General features: G+C 41.7%; 1 protein-coding gene and 1 pseudogene across 1 annotated transcript in view; both read left to right on the top strand.

Annotated features, from left to right (window-relative positions):
• Tmem45b (transmembrane protein 45B) overlaps positions 1 to 19,236 on the top strand; it is a 37,169-nt gene that overhangs the window by 5,372 nt on the left and 12,561 nt on the right. The gene's annotated exons all lie outside the window — the stretch shown is intronic.
• On the top strand, positions 7,698 to 15,000 carry LOC143438925 (high mobility group protein B3 pseudogene; annotated as a pseudogene).

Genomic DNA, 19,236 nt, shown 5'->3' with positions numbered 1-19,236 from the left:
TTTAGTTGATTAACAGTTGACTCCGTAGTACAGGAAACTTTCAATTTCATTAAGCCCCACTTGTTGGTTGGTAGTCTTATTTACTGCAAGGCCAGGATCCTATTCAGAAAGGTCTTGCCTGAGTCTATATCCTGAAGTAGACTTGCTTTTTTTTCTTTTTCTTCTAGAAGTTTTAGAGTTTTGGGTATAGTACTCAAGTCTTTGATACACATGGGATTCATTTTTCTACATGATAAGAAATAACAAACTTTCAGGGCTGGAGAGATGGCTCAGAAGTTAAGAGCACTTGTTGCTCTTGTAGAGGAGTCTGGTTTGGTTCACAGCACTCACAGGGTGGTTCACAACCATTCATAATCCCAGTTCCTGGGGATACAGTGCTTCCTTCTGGCCTCTGCAGACAATGCATGTATGCGATGCACATACCTAAAGGCAAAACACTAATACACATAAAATAATTCTTTACCAAAAATTTAGCAGAATCAACTTCTACAGGTAGACATCCAATTTTTCCAGAACCATTTTTTGGAAGAGACTATATTTTCTTCAATGTGTATTTTTGTTAACTTTGTCAAAAACTGGGTGGCCATTTAGACTAATGTCTGGGTCTTTAGTCAGTTCCTTTAACCAATTTGTCTATTTGATGGCAGTGTTTGGCTGTTTTTATCACTGTGGCACTATAAGGGTCCACGATCCACCAAAAAATGACACTCCAGACTCAAATAGTATGTAAGTGCAGAGTCTTTTATTCTGCAGAAGTTCAACCTGCTAGGGTCTCCCATTACCAAGATAGAGAGACAATCAAGTGAGCTTGCAGGCTCAACTTAAAGCACATTGGAGTTCCGGGGAGTGGAGGGGATGAGCTTTATCTTACTCTATCTCTAGGTATTCTGGAACCATTGTGGGGCATAGGGGTTGGAAACTGCTGTTGAGGAAGCCCAGGGTAGGTGGGCTTACCTTGCTCTGTCTCTAGATTCCGGAACCATTACTGGGGCATGGAGGCTGGGGTCTGGGGTTTTTCTATTAGTAATTGACTTGCCTGGGCTTGACTAGACTTGCCCAGTTCTTAGGCCTAGTCTCCTAAACTGCCAGTTTGAAGCCTGTCATGGAGTCAGCCTAGCCTTGTCATTTCCCCCTTCAGTTTTGAGTCATCTCAAATCCTTGAGATGTTTAATAAATCCATTCCTTAACAAACCTAACTAAAGCATTGACTATGTAGGGGCCACAAGTCAAAGCTAACACCAGTATGATTTGTCTTGTAGACTCTTTCTGGACTAAGACCATGGATTCTTTGGCCACCCCTGAGTGGTCAACATAGAAACAAGTTTTCTCATCTAAGGTTGCATAGAGTCCTCCCTGCTACAGGAACAGCAAGTCTAGGCATCTTCTGTTGTGTAAGACTACTTCTGCCAGGGAGGATAGGGAATCCTGCAGGGCTATGATGGACTTTTCCATCTCCTGTATATCTGCATGTATCACCATTCATAGGGCTTTGTAATTTTCATCTTGGAGTATTAGGGCTGAGGGACCCTACACTAGCGGCTCTGGTCAGCCCTATGCCAAAGAAAGAACCTAGTAACACAGCAGAAATGGATACCCTTTTAACTCAATTGTTTGGAGTTGCTAACTGGTTGGTGACATCCTCCCCAGAGAAATAAGTCATTCTAGGTACAAGCTATACTAGAACATAAAAATCCTCAGCCATGTTTCTATAAATGCATGGGGTAAGCCCCAAGGTACAAGCCCACCGACCATTCTCTTGGGGGTAGTAGGGGTTACAGTGTGGTTACAGAGGTGAGAATAGGCTATGGGTACCTTAACTCCAATGCAGAGTCTCTGTCTGGTAACCAACAGTTCTGGGTGAAGTCTGGGGAGAGCGGCGTTAAGAACCTGCTGTCCAATCAGCCTTCCTGCCAGCCACTGTGAACTTGATGACAAGGTTGTTGCATTGCCCCCTGGGGGTACCCAGATAGTAAGGGGGCTAGTGGCTGGTGCAGCAAAGCTGAGCAGGAAGCAATCAGGATCAGGAGCACTGGAGTTGCAGCTTCAGAGGATCGACAGGGTGTGGGGTGACCTTCCATCATTTTTTTTTGTGGCAGTTCACCATGGGACCTCAACTGCTGAATGGTCTCTCCTAGCAGGCTTAACATAGGAGTGGTGTATCTGCATCCTGATCCTGTCCACCTTAACAGCCATAGGTGTGGTCGGGATCAAGGTATGTGGCCCTTTCCAGCAAGGTTCCGGAGTCTTGTGGTTATGTCTCTTAATCCAGACTTTGTCATCTGGTTCAAAGCAATGGGGATTAGGGGGAGGAGCAGACTTTCAAAACTTATGTTGGTCATATTCAGCTAAGATATCAGACTGGAGGTTAGGCAGCATGGGAGCGGGCCTCCTGTATAGGATCTCAAAAACAAGGTGAGAGGACCTAAAGTATAGGGGGTGTTCCTAGCCCTATATAAGGCTTAAACTTATAAACTGTCACAGACAGTTTCAAGGATTAATTTGGTTAAGGCTCCTTCAGGGTTCAATTCATCCTCTCCACTTGCCCTGAACTCTGGAGTCTGTATGTACATTATACAATGTAATTTCCAGTTGGTCCCCAGAACCTGTGCTAGAGATTGAGTTGCCTGAGAGATGAATGCTGGTCCACTGTCAGACCCAAGCAGGGTAGACAAACCATACCTAGGTATGATGTCTTCCAGAAGCTTCTTTGCCACTGAGTTGACAGTCTCTTTCTCTGTAGGGTAGGCTTCTACCCATTTTGAAAAGATATCTATAAACACTAAAATACATGTATCCATATGTTTCTGGTTTTATTTCTGTATAATTTATTTCCCAATTAGCCCCTGGCCGTTGACCCCTGATTCCAGTTCCTGGAATGACTCCTTGATTGGGACCTGAGAAGTTCATAGCTGGCAGGTGGCACAGTCTGAGATTACCTGATCAACCAACTATCCTAAGTCAAATATTTTGTGCCTTGCCCCTCACAGCAATTCCTTCAGTTTTTGGTGACCTAGGTGTGAACCTTGATGAATCTAATGGAGGAGTCGCTTAGCAAACTTCTTAGGTCGGATGGTGCAGCCTTCAGAGGTCAGCAACTATCTGCCTCTTCTGTAAACTTTTTGGCATTTTGCCTGATCTTGTTTGTCTTCAGCAGTATATTCAGGGATGGCTGGAAACACGGGGTGGCAAAGCTACCAGAATGTTGTCAGTGGACACTTGGGCAGACTCCCTTTTGGCTTTATCTGCTAGCCTGTTCTCTCAGGCTATTTCTGGTGTCCCTTTCTGATGCCCAGAGCAATGAATTATGGCCACTCTGAGAGGAAGCCACGATGCCCCCAATAAAGCAAATATTCCTTCCTTATTTTTTGCTGGTTTTTCCTTCAGTAGTCAGTAATCCCATCTGCTGTCAGTGTAAATGTTAGCTATGCCTCCTTTTGCCAGTTTTAAAGCCTGGGTTAGAGCCTTTATTTCAGCTTTCTGGGCTGAAGTTCCTGGCAGCAAAGCAGTTGCAGGTCCACCACTGCCACCCCTGCATACGGGATTCCATTCTGGATGAAGCTGCTCCCATTCGTGAAGTACATGTACCAAGAAGGCCACAGACTTGAATATGTATTGAATAGATATGGTGAGTGTGAGCACCCTTGTCCTATCCCAATCTCAGTGGAAATGCTTTTCAGTTTCTCTCTGTTTAACATGGTGATGGCTATAGGTTTGATGTATGTGACTTTTAGTAGGATGAGATATGTTCCCTCCCCCACTAGTCTTTCAGGGGTTTTTCTCTAGAGGTTATGTTGAATTTTGTCAAAGGTCTTTTCTGAATATACTGAGATGATCGTGTGATTTGTTTTTAGTTCACTTATGTGATGGATTACACATATTAATAGGTTACATTTATTGATCTCTGAATCCATCAACTACAGGAAAATTAGTCATGGGGAATGCCCTTTTGATGTATTCTTGAATAGCATGTAAGCATTAGATTGAGAATTTTTGTGTCTATGTTCATCAGGGAATTATTTGCTAATAATTCTTTTTTGGTATGAGGGCAATACTAGTTTTTGGGGGGTTTTTTGTTTTTTGGTTTTTTTTAAGACAGCATTTGACCACGAGGGGAAATCATTAGTTCCCTGGCCCGCAGTATAAGTTATGGATGAGTGGAGATACAAAATATACAATGAAATCTCTTGCATGGGTGTTGATTTTTCAGTCTTTCTGCTCCAGGCTAAACTCATTGATTTTTAACTAGCTCTGTTCTCTTATGTATTCTCACCTCATCTACTTGGCAGTTTTCAGTGATAGATAAGGCAATCTATAGGGTCCAAGGGCCAGGGAAAGAACACCCTGACCTTGACTTGACCCCAAGCCAAAAGCAGAGCCAAGAAAAAGAATCCCACTAATCTCTGACTTTGCCCCAAGATCGCCCACAAAATCCCATCAATCCTAGGCCACCCTGAAAAGCTCACCTCTCCCCGGAAGGAAACCTTATATAAAGCCTGCTTTCTGTTCAGTTTGCTGCTCTTTCTCAACCATCTGGAGACAGCCACCCTCCTGGGTTTTTTTTTTTTTTTCCTCCCAGTAAATTTCTTGTGTGAGGTTTGTTGTGTGGTGTGACTTCATGGTATTCATGGGCTCCCAATTGCCAGGATACCTCTTGGAGCAGAGCTATTTTACTTGCACTGGGGGAAACCCTCCCCTACCAGGGTAGAACTGTAAGTAACACTTGTGTTGGGGTAGCCTTTCCCTCTAGAGCTGTAACATTCACACAATCTCTCTGCTCAGCTGCAGTTGCTGTGACCGCCCCCACCCCCTTGCTGGCAGTGGTGGCAGCGAGTGAAAACATTGTTTAAGAGGTTGTCTGTGCCTCCCAGTTTCAAGGTTCCCCACTGGGGTGTTCATGGTGGTCCCAGTGGCAGTTGCTGGGGACCCCCTGTATAAAAATGTAGCTTTTGTGGATTTTCTAGGAGAAGTCTGGTAGCCCGGTGTGTAACCAACTTCAGAGTCTGCCCATTCGTGGCCTCTGAGTTGGCTGTTGTCCCAGCAGGTCCCTCAGTGGTAGAGAAATGTACTAAAGAGCTGCTCAAGTGGTTCCTAGAGAGTGGGCAGCGCTAATGGAACTCTAAAATATTCCAGGTCTCTGGTTTCCCCAAGAATAATCAGCCACTCCTTGCAACCTCCTGAAAAATCTTCCATCTTACCCAGAAGTCTCACTATGTAGCCCAGGCTAACACTTTCAATCCTCCTGGCTCAGCCTCCCAACTGGGAGAAATTAATCATTTTGAAATTCTTAATAAAACTGAATCATACAAAAACATAAAATTATTCAACGTAACATAAAATCAGTTGTCGGAAGTAATGATGATATAAAACTGTAAGACAGACACTGAACACTTACTCTTGATTTAAACTCATGGAAGCTAATTTATAGATATTTTGCTTATCCCATTTTATTCCCAGCATTACTTGGTGTCTTAGGAAGAATAATTTAGAGCTTCATATGGTCTTAAAGATTGCTAAATCTAATCTCACTTTTCAAAGATGAAAACTAAGTTTGGGGAGAATTAAATTCCTCACAATGCTTCCTCAAATCTATTTCTTAAAAAAACAGCAATTAAGACAACCCCTCTACCCCCGGTGTGGACACTATTGCTCCTTTTGGCATGTTAGGATGGGACAGAAAGGAAGAAGGGGCCAGGATATCTATCCCCTTAAAGAGTGTATCTCAAATGTCCTCTCAATACCACCACCCTGTGAAACCAGTCTTTAACACATGGGCCTCGAGAACATTGTAGATTCCTAACTGTAGCAGACACAGGCAGGCACATAGTGTTCCAACCTTTAAAGCTGTATTCTGTTCTTGACTCTGATCCTACTTTTTGTTAGTTAGTTAGTTAGTTAGTTAGTTAGTTTTTTTGAGACAGGGTTTTTCTGTCCTGGTTATCCATGGCTGTCCTGGAATTCACTCTGTAAACCAGACTGACCTCAAACTCACAGAGGCCTGCCTCTTTCTCCTGAGTGCTGGGATTAACGGCATGTGCTCCCACCACCACCTGGCTCTGTTCCTACTGTAAAGCTGCTGAAAGGTTTCTGTGTGTTTTCTTTTCTATTGAAAAATAAGAGCTTATATTTAAAAGCAAGATTTCAGAGCAGTGAAATTTCTTTAAACACACATGAACAACTAACTACTTTAGGGTAAACACTTGTTAACACTGAATGGATTCGGTAGGTTGACATTTATGTACCAATTTGCTTACATATATACAGCAATAATAGAAAGAAAGAGGTCATCTGTTTCAGAGGGAGTGGAGGTGATGGGGGAGGAGTTGGAAGAAAAGAGGAAAGTGATGTAAGTATAGTACACATAGGTAAAATAAATGTACATAAAATGGATAAATAAAACGTGTTACTCAAGTATAAAAGAAGTACTAATAATTAATGGGCAACAGGTACTAATCCTGAATAAATTAAGACCTTTGGAGATATTAAACAGTATGCCAAAGGAAGAGCATATTAAATGGAAAGACATAATTAGAGGTGGGGCATTTGGCCAGCTTTCAGAAGACTTTCTAGAGGAAGCAAGGTCTGAGTTTTAAAAACTGAGTTCCAGGGCTGGAGAGATGGCTTAGTGGTTAAGAGCACTGACTGCTCTTCCAAAGGTCCTGAGTTCAATTCCTAGCAACCATATGATGACTCACAACCATCTGTAATGGGATCTGATGCCTTCTGGTGTGTCTGAAGAGATTAACAGTGTGCTCACATACATAAGATAAATAAATAAGGTGCTGGAGAGATGGCTCAATGGTTAAGAGCACTGACTGCTCTTCTAGAGGTCCTGAGTTCAATTCCCAGCAACCACATGGTGGCTCACGGCCATCTGTGGTGGGATCTGATACCCGCTTCTGATGTGTCTGAGGAAAGCAATGGTGTACTCATATAAATAAAATAAATAAATCTTTTTTTAAAAAGATAAATAAATAAATCTTTTTTTAAAAAAGACTGTGAGCTAAATAAACCTCTTTCCTTTAAAAAACAAAACAAACAAACAAACAAAAAAAAACCCAAAACCAAAAAACTGAGTTCCAGTGAGTCTTGTGGAAACAAATGGAAAGAACACACACGACAGCAAGAATAACAAGGTATCCGGGAGGTTCATGGTAGAGAGAACAGGACAGGGAATGGAAAGAATTCCATCCTGAATAAATTCCATGCAGTATAAATTGATACAGACCACCTCATGTGGTAGGCAGTGCATGAAATGTGTTACCCTTGATTGTAGTACAGTCAGATTTATTATAGGTCGTGACTAGACAGAAGGAAGTTTGATGGAGGCAGGACAGGACTTAAGGCATTGCAAAGTAGTCAAGACAAAAAAAGAACTGAGTAGTGAAACGAGGCTATTGTTAATGATAGGAAGGAAAGAGAATGCTAGAATATGCAGGGAAACAAATCAGCAGCAGTTGAGTGTAGGGAAATGTTGTAAAATAAGAACTCCCGGGACCCTGGCTTCTTGCATCCTCAAGTTTGGGATATGAATAGAGAAGCCAGCCTGGCCAGGCAGTGGTGACACACGCTTTTAATCCCAGCGCTTGGATGGCAGAGGCAGGCGGATTTCTGAGTCTAGCTTGGTCTACAGAGTGAGCTCCAGGACAGCCAGGGCTACACAGAGAAACCCTGTCCCAAAAAACAACAACAAAAAAAAAAAAAAAAAAAAAAAGAGAGAGAGAGAGAGAGAGAGAGAGAGAGAGAGAGAGAGAAGCCAGCCTGGTGCCAGGGAAGATGGTGAACTTGGTCTGGGACATATCAATTCTGAAGGGTCAAAGAAACATCTTTTGTGTACCAGTCACATTAGTAGAGCATTGGATTATGAATCTGATGAAGTCAGGCTAAAAACAAAGTTGCAGGAATCATCAACATGGAAATGTCAATCTATAGCTATCCATTCTTGCAAGGGAATAGAAAATGGAAGTATGCTTGCATATAACAAATGACCGTTGAGGGGGAAAAGAGTTAGAGCAACCTGAAGAACGAGAGAGAAACTTTCCAGCTATTCATCCAACAAGGGATTAATATACAGAATAAAACAAAGAACTCCAAAAAGCTAACACCGAAAGAACAAAGACTGGTCAAGCCTGCCGGCACATGCCTGTAACCCCAGCACTTAGGAGAGAGAAATAGGAAGATGTAGTGATGTCAAAGCCACATAGTGAGTTCCAGACCTTCTGGACTACATAATAATATCCTGTCTCAAAGCAGACAAAACCAGACCTACATTGTCTAGGCTCAATGAGAGAAGATGTGCCTAGTCCTACTGCAACTTGATATTCCAAGGCAAGTGGGTATCCAGGGGAGTCCTCTCCTTCTCTGAGGAGGAATGGGAGGGAGATGGGAGGAGAGGAGGGAGAAGAAGCTGCAATTCGGATGTAAAGTAAATAAATTATTTTTTAAAAAAAACAGACAAAAATAATAATGGTATACAGTCAATAAATGACAAATGAACTAGACAGTTTAGGGTCTCAGAGACATATATATTAAACAGCCTAGGAATTTGACTTGATGACTTTAGAGAGGTCTTTCCATTATCACTGCCCTTTCTACATTCAAGGTAGTATTGTGTGTGTGTGTGTGTGTGAGAGAGAGAGAGAGAGAGAGAGAGAGAGAGAGAGAGAGAGAGAGAGAGAGAGATTGAGAGAGTCCAAGACACCAAGATCAAACTATCAAGCTAGGCAGGAACTGAGCCCTCCTTTTTCATAGAAGTTTTGTTCTAAGTGATAATAAGCAGGTCCATTAGTCTGGTCTTACTCCCAGTGTGTTGTTCTTGAAGGGATAAGGCAATGACGGTAACGGCTGCCAAGTTTTAGAGGGCAGGGCACTCTAGACATACTTCTATGGGTCACACTATTAAGAGCAGGGATGGGCCTTGATGGACTTTACAACCATGGCCATATATGCACATCATCCAGTGAGCAGTGAGCAGCAATTATCCACACCACACCTGCACTCTTACTAAGTACCTCTCCCAGAACAGGGCCAGGTAACAACCAGCAGGGCTAGATGTATCTCAGATTGAAACTTGGACAGAAACCATTGGGTTCCTGCAAAAATGGATAGACTTAAAAATTAATTAGTTAATAAATCACATGTATGTATGTATGTATGTATGTATGTATGTATGTACTTTACCAAACAAACCAAACAGACACTTACTCCATGCCCATTACAAAAGTATGCTCAGCCTCCACTCTCTCAGCATTTGATGATATGAAACTGTATTTGTTCCCTTTCATGAGTTCAGCAACAGACAGCAATTTTAGCTAAACAAGTATACCTCTCTGAGCATAGAAATCCAGGTTTCTCCCCGTCGATACAAGGACCAGGTTTAAAATCACCAGATTAAAGAGGAAAGGCCCATTAATTAAAACACTTGCTCTAGTTAATTCTTAGTTATTTTCAGCTAGTACTCACAAGACTCCCCCCAAAGATGGGGTGAGATGCCTAGCTACTCTTCACTGATTAGTAGATCCAATTTAGAATTACCTAGGCATTCAAAGTGTGCTTCTTTGAGGGCAGCTCTATCAGGTTAACTGACAGGAACACAGTCATCCTGAATGTGCAAGGCACCAGCCCATGGCCAGAGCTACATGAAATGGGTAAAGATACCCAGAGAGCACTGTCATTATTCTTCTCTGCTTTCTGCCTGACCATACCTTAACCTGCTCTGCTCTGCTCTGAAGCACCTTTGCAAAATAACCCTCCCTCCCCTAAGCTGGCTATGACAGACATTCTGTTTCATCATCGAGAAAGCTCATACAGTGGGAGTTTCCAGCCCAGTTTTAAGAATGCTGAGAAGCGAAGCAGAAATCTAGGGAACTTGACCAAAGGTTTTGATGGCAGAAGCGGCAAAACCAAGACCGAGTGCATGTCTGACACTCTACTCAGCATACTCCTTGGGAACTCAGCTGCCTTCAGGAAATAGGATGCACCCATTCTGACTCAAAGTTTCACTTGAATCCTTTTTATCTCAGGCTTTCTCCACCATGTGTAAGGTGGTGTATATACTTTATCAGAGATTCTTGGGCATCTAGGGTCACAAAGTCTGTTTGATTTGACATTCCAGTATACTCTTTTTGTCAAGTCCCAAATTTCAAGGTGTACTACCTGGTGGGCCCATGGGAGATAATGACTCATGATCTTTCTTGCTAAATGAGGTGAGAGAGCAAGGATGACGAAAATAGGCAATCTTATTCCTGCACTGATCTGTCCTATCCGTGAACAGCTGCTAGTGTCTGCCTAGCTTTAATGGCATGAGCCCTTCCTGGAACTCCACCTTTATTAACTGACTAATGTTTCTTGTTTTTCAAGAAAGTTTTTGAGTCATTTCCCCTGAGTGACAGGCATTCTCTCCCATTATTTTCATACTCTCTAGACTAAAAAGGCTTTTATTACATTTATCATGCTGAGAGGACTAAGCACTTATCACCACAGCTAGAACAGGTTGAAAGCAAGGTCCTCCCTCGAAGAGTCAGACTCTACTTCAAGAGTAGAGGGCTGAGGCAGGGCAGTGGTGGTGCACGCCTTTAATCCCAGCACTTGGGAGGCAGAGGCAGGCCTGGTCTACAGAGTGAGTTCCAGGACAGCCAGGACTACACAGAGAAACCCTGTCTCGAAAAACCAAAAAAAAAAAAAAAAAAAAAAAAAAGAAAAGAAAGAAAAGAGTAGAGGGCTGGACATGCAAACTTGAGGGTCTGAGTTCATAGCCCTTAAATACACAGAAATTCACACATACGCCGGGCAGCGGTGGCACACGCCCTTAATCCCAGCACTTGGGACGCAGAGGCAGGCAGATTTCTGAGTTCGGGACCAGCCTGGTCTACAGAGTGAGTTCCAGGACAGCCAGGGCTACACAGAGAAACCCTGTCTCAAAAAAACAATAAATAAATAAATAATAAAGAAATTCACACATGATAGCATGCACCTGTAATCCAGGGGCTCTTATGGTGACATGGGGGGTGAAGACAGGAGAGTCCCCAGAAACTGGAGGACCAGCTAGCCTGGTGTGCACATAAGGAAACAAAAAACCTTTCTCAAAAAAGGTAAAAAAAAAAAAAAAATGAAACATAATGTTGTCTCTCTCATACACACACACATGCACAAAGAGAGGAGAAAGGAGACAGAGAGACAGAGAGGTTTAATAAGAAAACAAGGTATCAAAACACTTCATTGTGGGTAAGAATCTTCAACAGATGGCGGAGACACATGCCATTGCTGTGAAAGAATGAAACTGGAACTCTAGTTTATTAACACATACAAAAGTTAATTTAAAATAAATCATTCATGTGATATAGGCACTGAAATATAAACCTCTTAGAAGAAAGCATAGGTGTGAACTTTTATGACCTCTGGTTAAATGGTGGGTTTTGGAGATATGACACCAAAAGTAAAGCCAAAAAAAAAAAAAAAAAAAAAGCAAAATTTAACCATAAAAAGTAAAAATGTCCATGTGTGGTAGCTCAAGCCTTTACCCCAGAACTCATTAGGCAGAGGCAAGCATATCTCTGTGAGTTCAAGTCCAGTCTGGACTTCATAGTGAGTTCCAGGTCAGTAGAGGTTACATAGACCCTGTCTCAAAAAAATTAAATGAAATTTTCTGTATTATCAAGGATGCCATTAAGAAAGTGAAAGCATAGCCCGGTGGTGATAGCTCACACCTTTAATCCCAGCACTCAGAGGCAGAGGCCAGTGGGTCTCTGAGTTCAAGGCCAGCCTGATCTACAGAGTCCTGTCTTCTAGGACAGCTAGGGCCATACAGAGAAACCCTGTCTGAAAAGAAGAAAAGAAAAGAAAGAAAGAGAAAACATAACTTACATAGTGAAGAAAATATCTATCAAATCATTTCTCTGATACTTGTATGTATCCAAAATACATATTCAAATTCAACAATAAGTGACAACCCAATCACAAATGGAGAATGCAGCTGAAAGATCTCTCCACAGAAGACAGAAACACATGAGAAGCACATTATAAAAAAAAAAAAAAAAAAAAAAAAAAAAGGCTGGGGACCTTGGACATTGCTGGTGGGACTGGAAACTGGGGAGGCCACTTGGAAAAAGCCTGACAGTTCCCCAAAATGTAAAAGGTGAGGATTTAGTGGAGTGGTGGCATCTTAAAGCCTCAGGCACCCTAACACAAGAAAGGAAACAAAATTAAAGAGTTATCATTTGGAGTTACAGGGGTGCGAGCAGATAATTCAAGGAGTTAGGGAAAACAAGCATTGTCAGAGAAAGAGCATTGGGACCTAACAAGATAAACCATTTATATATTAGAGGAGAATATTCATAAAAAGCATCAGAGTAAAGAATTATTAATTATTAATTATCATTATTATTATTATTATTCATTATTATTTTCAAGACAGGGTTTCTTTGTGTAGTCCTGGCTGTCCTGGAACTTGCTCTGTAGACCAGGCTGGACTCAAACTCAGAGATGCCTCCCACATGCTGGAATTTAAGGTGTGTCACCACGCCCAGTTAGTAAAGAATTTTTTTAAAGTAACTAATTCTATTAATTTGAGAATTTCATATAACACATTTTGATCATATTCTTTCTCCTCCCCCAGCTGCAACTCCTCCCAGATCCTCCCCCTACCTCTCTACCCACTCAACTTCATGTTGTAAAGTTTGTTTTATTAGGGTTGTGATTTTCTTTAAAGTTAATCCTAGTTGATTGGCATAGTAGCTTTAGAGTTCATGTCAGGAATTCTGATTTGCAGGGATTAGGAGACAAGTTCTTTTCCTACAGGTGACAGCCTCTTCCATTTCATAATAAATCTCTGTGCTCAGTTTTTAAAAGGACTACATTTCTACATTTTTAGGTACTATTTCAGTCTTTCTTTCTTTCTTTCTTTCTTTCTTTCTTTCTTTCTTTCTTCCTTTAAGCAGAGGACTAGAACTACTGGTTTTGCATGCTTCCTTGTGAATAGGTGTCTTCCAAAGTCTATTCTTGACTTGATGTCAGTTGTATACAGCCTCAGCCTTGGGATCCACATAGGCTGCAAAGGCAGATAAAATTTTAAAAGAGAAGTGTGTTAGTTGGTTAGATCCTAAGTGTTGGGTTCCTTGAGTTATTCTAATGTGGGAAGGAATACAAAAAAGTCAAAGAAGAGACTAGTGAATAATACAGTCAGGATGGCTAACAGTGACCCCAAAAAACCAAAGGGCAAGATGTTTGCTTATGACTTCTTCATGCAGACATGCCAGGAAGAACATAAGAAGAAAAACCCAGAGGTTCCAGTCAAATTTGCAGAGTTTTCCAAGAAGTGTTCTGAGAGGTGGAAGACAATGTCTAGAAAGAGAAATCAAAGTTTGATGAAACAGCAAAGTCAGATAAAGTATGCTATGATCGGGAGATGAAAGATTATGGACCAGCTAAAGGAGGCAAGAAGAAGAAGGACCTGAATGCCCCCAAAAGACCTCCATCTGGATTTTTCTTATTCTGCTCTGAATTCTGCCCCAAGATCAAATCCACAAACCCTGGCATCTCCATTGGAGATGTAGCAAAAAAGCTGGGTGAGATGTGGAATAACTTAAGTGACAGTGAAAAGCAGCCTTACATTACCAAGGCAGCAAAGCTGAAGGAGAAGTATGAGAAGGGTGTTGCTGACTATAAGCCTAAAGAGAAGTTAGATGGTGCCAAGGGTCCTGCTAAAGTTGCTCAGAAAAAAGTGGAAGAGGAGGAGGAGGAGGAAGGCAAGGAGGAGGAGGAAGAGGACAAGGAGGAGGAGGAGGAAGATGAATAAAAACTGTCTCCTTATGAATACCTTAGAGTAGGAGAGCACTGTGATTGACACATCTCTTATTTGAGTCATGTCTATTGCCCTTGTTAGGGTTAATTACAAAATTTGATCACGATCATAATGTAGCTTCTCAAAGTGTCAGTGGTTTACATGAAGTGGGGGGGGGGGGGTCTTTGAAACCGTATCAAAGTGGTACACACCTCCAAACATTTTGAAAATGAACAGGCACTCCCACGTCCTCCTCACTCAGTGCACTTTGCTGTTGGTGTGACAAGGCATTTGAAGATGTTTCTGGCATTTTGTTCTCAGCTCATAAGGTAGTGTTAACTATATGGTTATTGGCTAGAAATCCTGAGTTGTCAACTGTACATATCTATAGTTTGTAAAGAGAACAAAACAACCCAGCCAGATTCTTGATGCTCCTTGTTTGGCGTGGAGGCTGTGAGGGGAAGATGCCTTTTGGAGGGGGCCATAGCTCAGGACGTGCATTGTGAGGCTGGACCTGTTGATACTGTGGTGGGCATCCATTTAGCTTCAAGCCGTCTTGTTTTTGTATATAATGGCATAGCATTCTGCTGACAGTCTTAGCTGTGGAAAGGGGAGAGGGATCGGCAGGCATGAGAAGTGTTTGGAGGTTTTTCCTTAGTTAAGTGGAGTAGATTTTAAATTTTTAAAAGAAACATTTGAACTCATCATTGTCAGGAAAGTGAAGAACCACAGGCATCAATGGAAGTTCCAGAACCCTCTGTACCTAAACACAATTTGCAACATTGTTATTTTTTGTATGTTTAGAATGCTGAAATGTCTTTGAAGTCAAATAAACAGTATTACATTTTTGAAACTTAAAAACAAAAAGTCAAAGAAAGATTTTTAAGGTATTCCTGTTGTCCAAATGCAGACAAGGTAAACCCTGGCAAACAAAAGAATGATTCCACCCCTGAGAAGTAGGCAAACTCTCTTGTGTAAGTCTTGTGGAAGGAGTGTGGCTCAAAGACTATAACCCCGAACAGGAGCCGATCAGAGCATCCCCGTCTGTCATTATCTATCTGGTTGTTCTGGGTATCTTCTGAAAGGAATCTCAAAACTTTTACTGGTTGACAGAAGTGGACTGTCTCGGACAAGCTGCTAAACTCTTTCACCACAGGAGTTCCTGTCACAAGGAACATTAAGTCACACAGAGAGGGGAGGCAAGCAGAGAGAGGAAGGGAAGAGGGAAAGGGAGAGGGAGAGACTGGCTCTGTTTAAGAGACTAAATCAGCCAGGCATAGTGCCACACACCTTTAGTCTCAGCACTCTGAGAGCACAACAGGTAGATAGATCTCTGTGAGTTTGAGGTCAGTCTGATCTACATAGTTCCAGAACAGCCAGGGATACACAGTGAGAAGACCTTACCTCAAAAAAAAAAACAACCAAACATATAGAATCGGTGTGGAATGCTTGACACAGCCCTTCTTTCTGGGAACTTTAATTTACAATCCTGTTAACCAAACATCACATTTTACGAGTGCAGAGAACAAACATCATTGCATGGTCCCCCAATGTGAAGAAAGCTTATTCCTAGGATTTGATTTAGGTAGAACTGAGTAGGTGGGAAAGAAACCTTCAGGAAGGAGAAGAGGTTGGCAAAGCAATTAATTAAGGGGGAAAAAATTCCTGGACCACATTAAACCACCACCGATGTAGATCTGGTCTTCCTCCTTTGTCTTCTCTATCTGACATAATGTTTACATGTGACATATAACAGAAGTATTATTCCTAAAGTTAATTAAGAACTCAGTGTGGTCTAAGGAAGTAAAGAGATTATAGAGGTATATACAAAATTGTGAAAGAATAAAGTTTGGTTTTGGGTTTTTTTTTTTTTTTTTTTTAAGAACTAAAAGTGGTAGCTGAGGGAAACAGGTTTTGCTTTTTTTGTTTTTTTTTGGGTTTTTTTGTCTGTTTGTTAATCTACCAAAAATGTTATTTATGCAACAGTTTTATTTTAGGATATTGTATTTTTAAGTTGTTTTCCTAATTGAAAAAAATTGTCGAAGGGCGGTGGTGGTGCATGCCCTTAATCCCAGCACTTGGGAGGCAGAGGTAGGTGGATTTCTGAGTTTGAGGCCAGCTTGGTCTACAGAGTGAGTTCCAGGACAGCCAGGACTACACAGAGAAACCCTGTCTCGAAAAACCAAAAAAAAAAAAGTCATGCAATATATTTTAATCAGTTTCTCCTCCAACTCCTCCCAGATCCTCCCTACCCACCCACCCAACTCTATGCCCTTTCTCACTTTAAAAAAAAATAACGGCAACAAAAATAAAAGTTTTTTTAAAAAGAGAAATGCACACGTACACACAAAAAACTATAAAAACACAAAATCAGAAACCAGAATATACATGCAAAATACCAGTATGACAAAAAAAAAAAAAAATGCTCCAACAAAGCAATATGAGGCACAAAGTCTGCTAAAATATCAGTGCTACTTCCCCTCAACAGCAGGACCCCATCTAACTTAAACCTGTGCACACTGCCCCATTAGCAAATTCAATAATCTTAAATATCATCTTATTATTTCATATGACCTTTCTTTATTTACACCCTAACTCAACCTTTTCTGCCACACACAAAAACTCTAATTTTGTCATAATATATTTTCGTTCTAAATGACCTTTTGACGCAAAACCTTATTTTACTATATAAAATTCACTCTCACCCTGTCTCGAAAAACCAAAAAAAAAGGAAAAAAAAAAATTCACTCTCATCCAAAAACATTTCCCTTTTTTTCATTAGCCTTTCTTATCAACAGTACATTTCATACCTATGGCTTTAGATCTACTTCTCTTACACAATGGCGGTTCCTTTCTGCCTTTTAAAAATATCTTTCTCACTGGGCAGTGGTGTCGATGCCTTTAATCCCAGCACTTGGGTAAAGCAGTGTGTCATTAAGTCTTAATACTATATCCACTTTAGCAATTATAGCATTAGTTTCCCCCCTAGGGCCTTAATTAGCGACAAGTTCTTGACCCTGTTAACACTATCAGATATAGATTCCATCTCGTGGAGCAGACTCCATCAGAAAATGATTACTTCCTCCCATAACATCCTGTGCCCTATCTTTATTAGTGGACAAATCTGGAGAGATTTCATAACACACACACACACACACACACACACACACACACACAAATAAATGTAAATTTTTAAGTTTTAAAAATTTTTTTAGTTTTATTGTATCCTGGATTGACAAAAATAAGGGCTTGGTAAAACCTGCTTTTAACAGTCAAAAATCATCTCAAAATGCCCATACACACACACACACACACTCACACACCACACACCACACACACGTACACACCTTAAAATTAAACATATGCTGACAATACTGCTCAACAAAATTTTTAAATTTGGGGGCTGGAGAGATGGCTCATCAGGAGCATTGACTGTTCTTCCGGAGGTCCTGAGTTCAATTCCCAGCAACCACATGGTGGCTCATAACCATCTCTAATGGGATCTAATACACTCTTCTGGTGTGTCTGAAGACAGCTACAGTGTACTCATATACATAAAATAAATAACCAAATTTAAAAAAAATTAAATTTTTAAAGGGGCCACATATTTGGTTATTTTCCCCCCTTAGGATATAAAATGAATATAGAGATATTTACATGAAGACAATTGCCACAGATATAACAGCTCATCTGCAAAGAAAATAATACATTAACAACTGTGAATGGTGTGTCAAGAAGTTTATATTTATTATATTTAAGACGATTATGTTTAAAAGAAGGGATACATTTTCATTGTTGAATTCTCTGTATGGGATTCCTCAGTAATCATGAAAGATGAGTTTATTTAAGAAGTCCACGTAAGCATTCGTGGAAAGCTTCTGTTAAACCAGAGGGGGAAATACATTTTCATGGCTGTCTGATTAAAGCAAGCTGTATGCAGTAGTAGTGCAGGAGGGTCTGGCCAGAAGACTACCTCCCCCTCAGTCAGAGTTTCAGAGAACAACCCCTCCCTGGCTTTTGAGGTCTCTTTCATGGGGAAGGGTCAGGGTTGGCAGAAAACAGCTGTTGAGGTCATTGCCTGTTAGCACCTGGAGGGCTCAGGCCTCAAGGCTGCCTGTGGGGTGGGTAAGTGCAAGAATACATCCTGTGGAAGGGGAGTCATCATGAGTGTTCATGAGTTTAACAAGGCAAAGGGGTGGATACACCTCATGGGGATACAAGTTCAGCACAAGCTGAAAAACATGATTTGCAGGATACAGTAGGTTTAGGAAACAAAGTTATTCTCCTAAGGTATGGAGACTTAATAACAATGTGTGACACTGTGTGGCTCCTTAACAATATAGCTGTTGGTTTCACACTTCTCCCAGAGAAGGGAGGAGAAGGAGAAAGAGGTGGCTGAAGGCATTTCTGTTGGCCATAGAGAAGACTGCTGGAGGATGTATAAAGGGAGGACATGACCCCTCCAAGAAATCTGGGGTTTTTATTGCAGATACGAGGGAGAGCACAGCCAGAGGCATCGGGAAGAGTCCAGAGCAGGGAGAGAAAATGGCAGACTAACTATGGCCATGATTTGCAGGTCTTGGGATAGGCAGGAACCCCAATGAGGACAAGCACTAAGTCTTGGCTGAAAGGGCAAGAAGCCCATGTGAGGATGCACCCAGCAGTGAGGGTGGGGAAGCCTCTGCTCAGGAAGACCCATTGAGTTTAACCCCTCAAGCTCTTGTCCAGACAACCCTGGAAATGGATTCAGGGAACACAGCAAGTGCAAGCATCCCATAGGGCTTGACTGAATTTGGTTTGGGGAAGGGGGAGAAGAAATGGGGGACTCAAGAGTCAAACGGCCCTTCCGGTAAGAGATGCAGTAACACTACAGCTAACACGGCTCAGATCCAAAGCAAGAGACTTCAGTTCTGCCAGAAAAAGCAAGGTGTGTAAGGGTTTGTGATTCATGGAAGAATGACACCCTGGTTTCAAATAGTATGTAAATGCAAAGAGTGTTTTATTCTGCAGAAGCCCAGCAAAGATGGAGAGACCCCAAAGTGAGCTCACAGGCCTGATTTAAAGCACATTAAGGGAATTCCAGGGAGGGCAAAGTGACCTCTATCTTAATCTTGGCTCTCATTTCAGAACCATTGCTGGGACCTGGGGGTAGGGGGTGGGAGGGGCTGGAACTCTTGCCGAGGAAACTGCTGACTAGTTGTGCTTGCCTCAGGGTAGGGCAGCTTCTGAGACCTGGACTTGCCCAGTTCTTGGGAACAGAGATTTAGGCCTAGTCTCCTGAACTGCTGATTTGAAACCTATCATGGAGTCAGCCTAGCCCTCTCAGGTGTCTACTTACAACGATTCTGAAGGAATGGGAGGTGAAGCAGGCCTGGTTAACCTGTGATCTGCGCTACGGACACACATGACTGACATGGATCAGAATGCCCGCTGAAATGTAATTGCAGTTCAGCTGCCTCAGA

The sequence above is a fragment of the Arvicanthis niloticus genome, chromosome 26 (genome assembly GCF_011762505.2).
Source record: "Arvicanthis niloticus isolate mArvNil1 chromosome 26, mArvNil1.pat.X, whole genome shotgun sequence".
NCBI lineage: Eukaryota > Metazoa > Chordata > Mammalia > Rodentia > Muridae > Arvicanthis > Arvicanthis niloticus.
The sequence above is the reverse complement of the archived record's forward strand: the minus strand, read 5'-3'. Positions and strand labels throughout refer to the sequence as shown.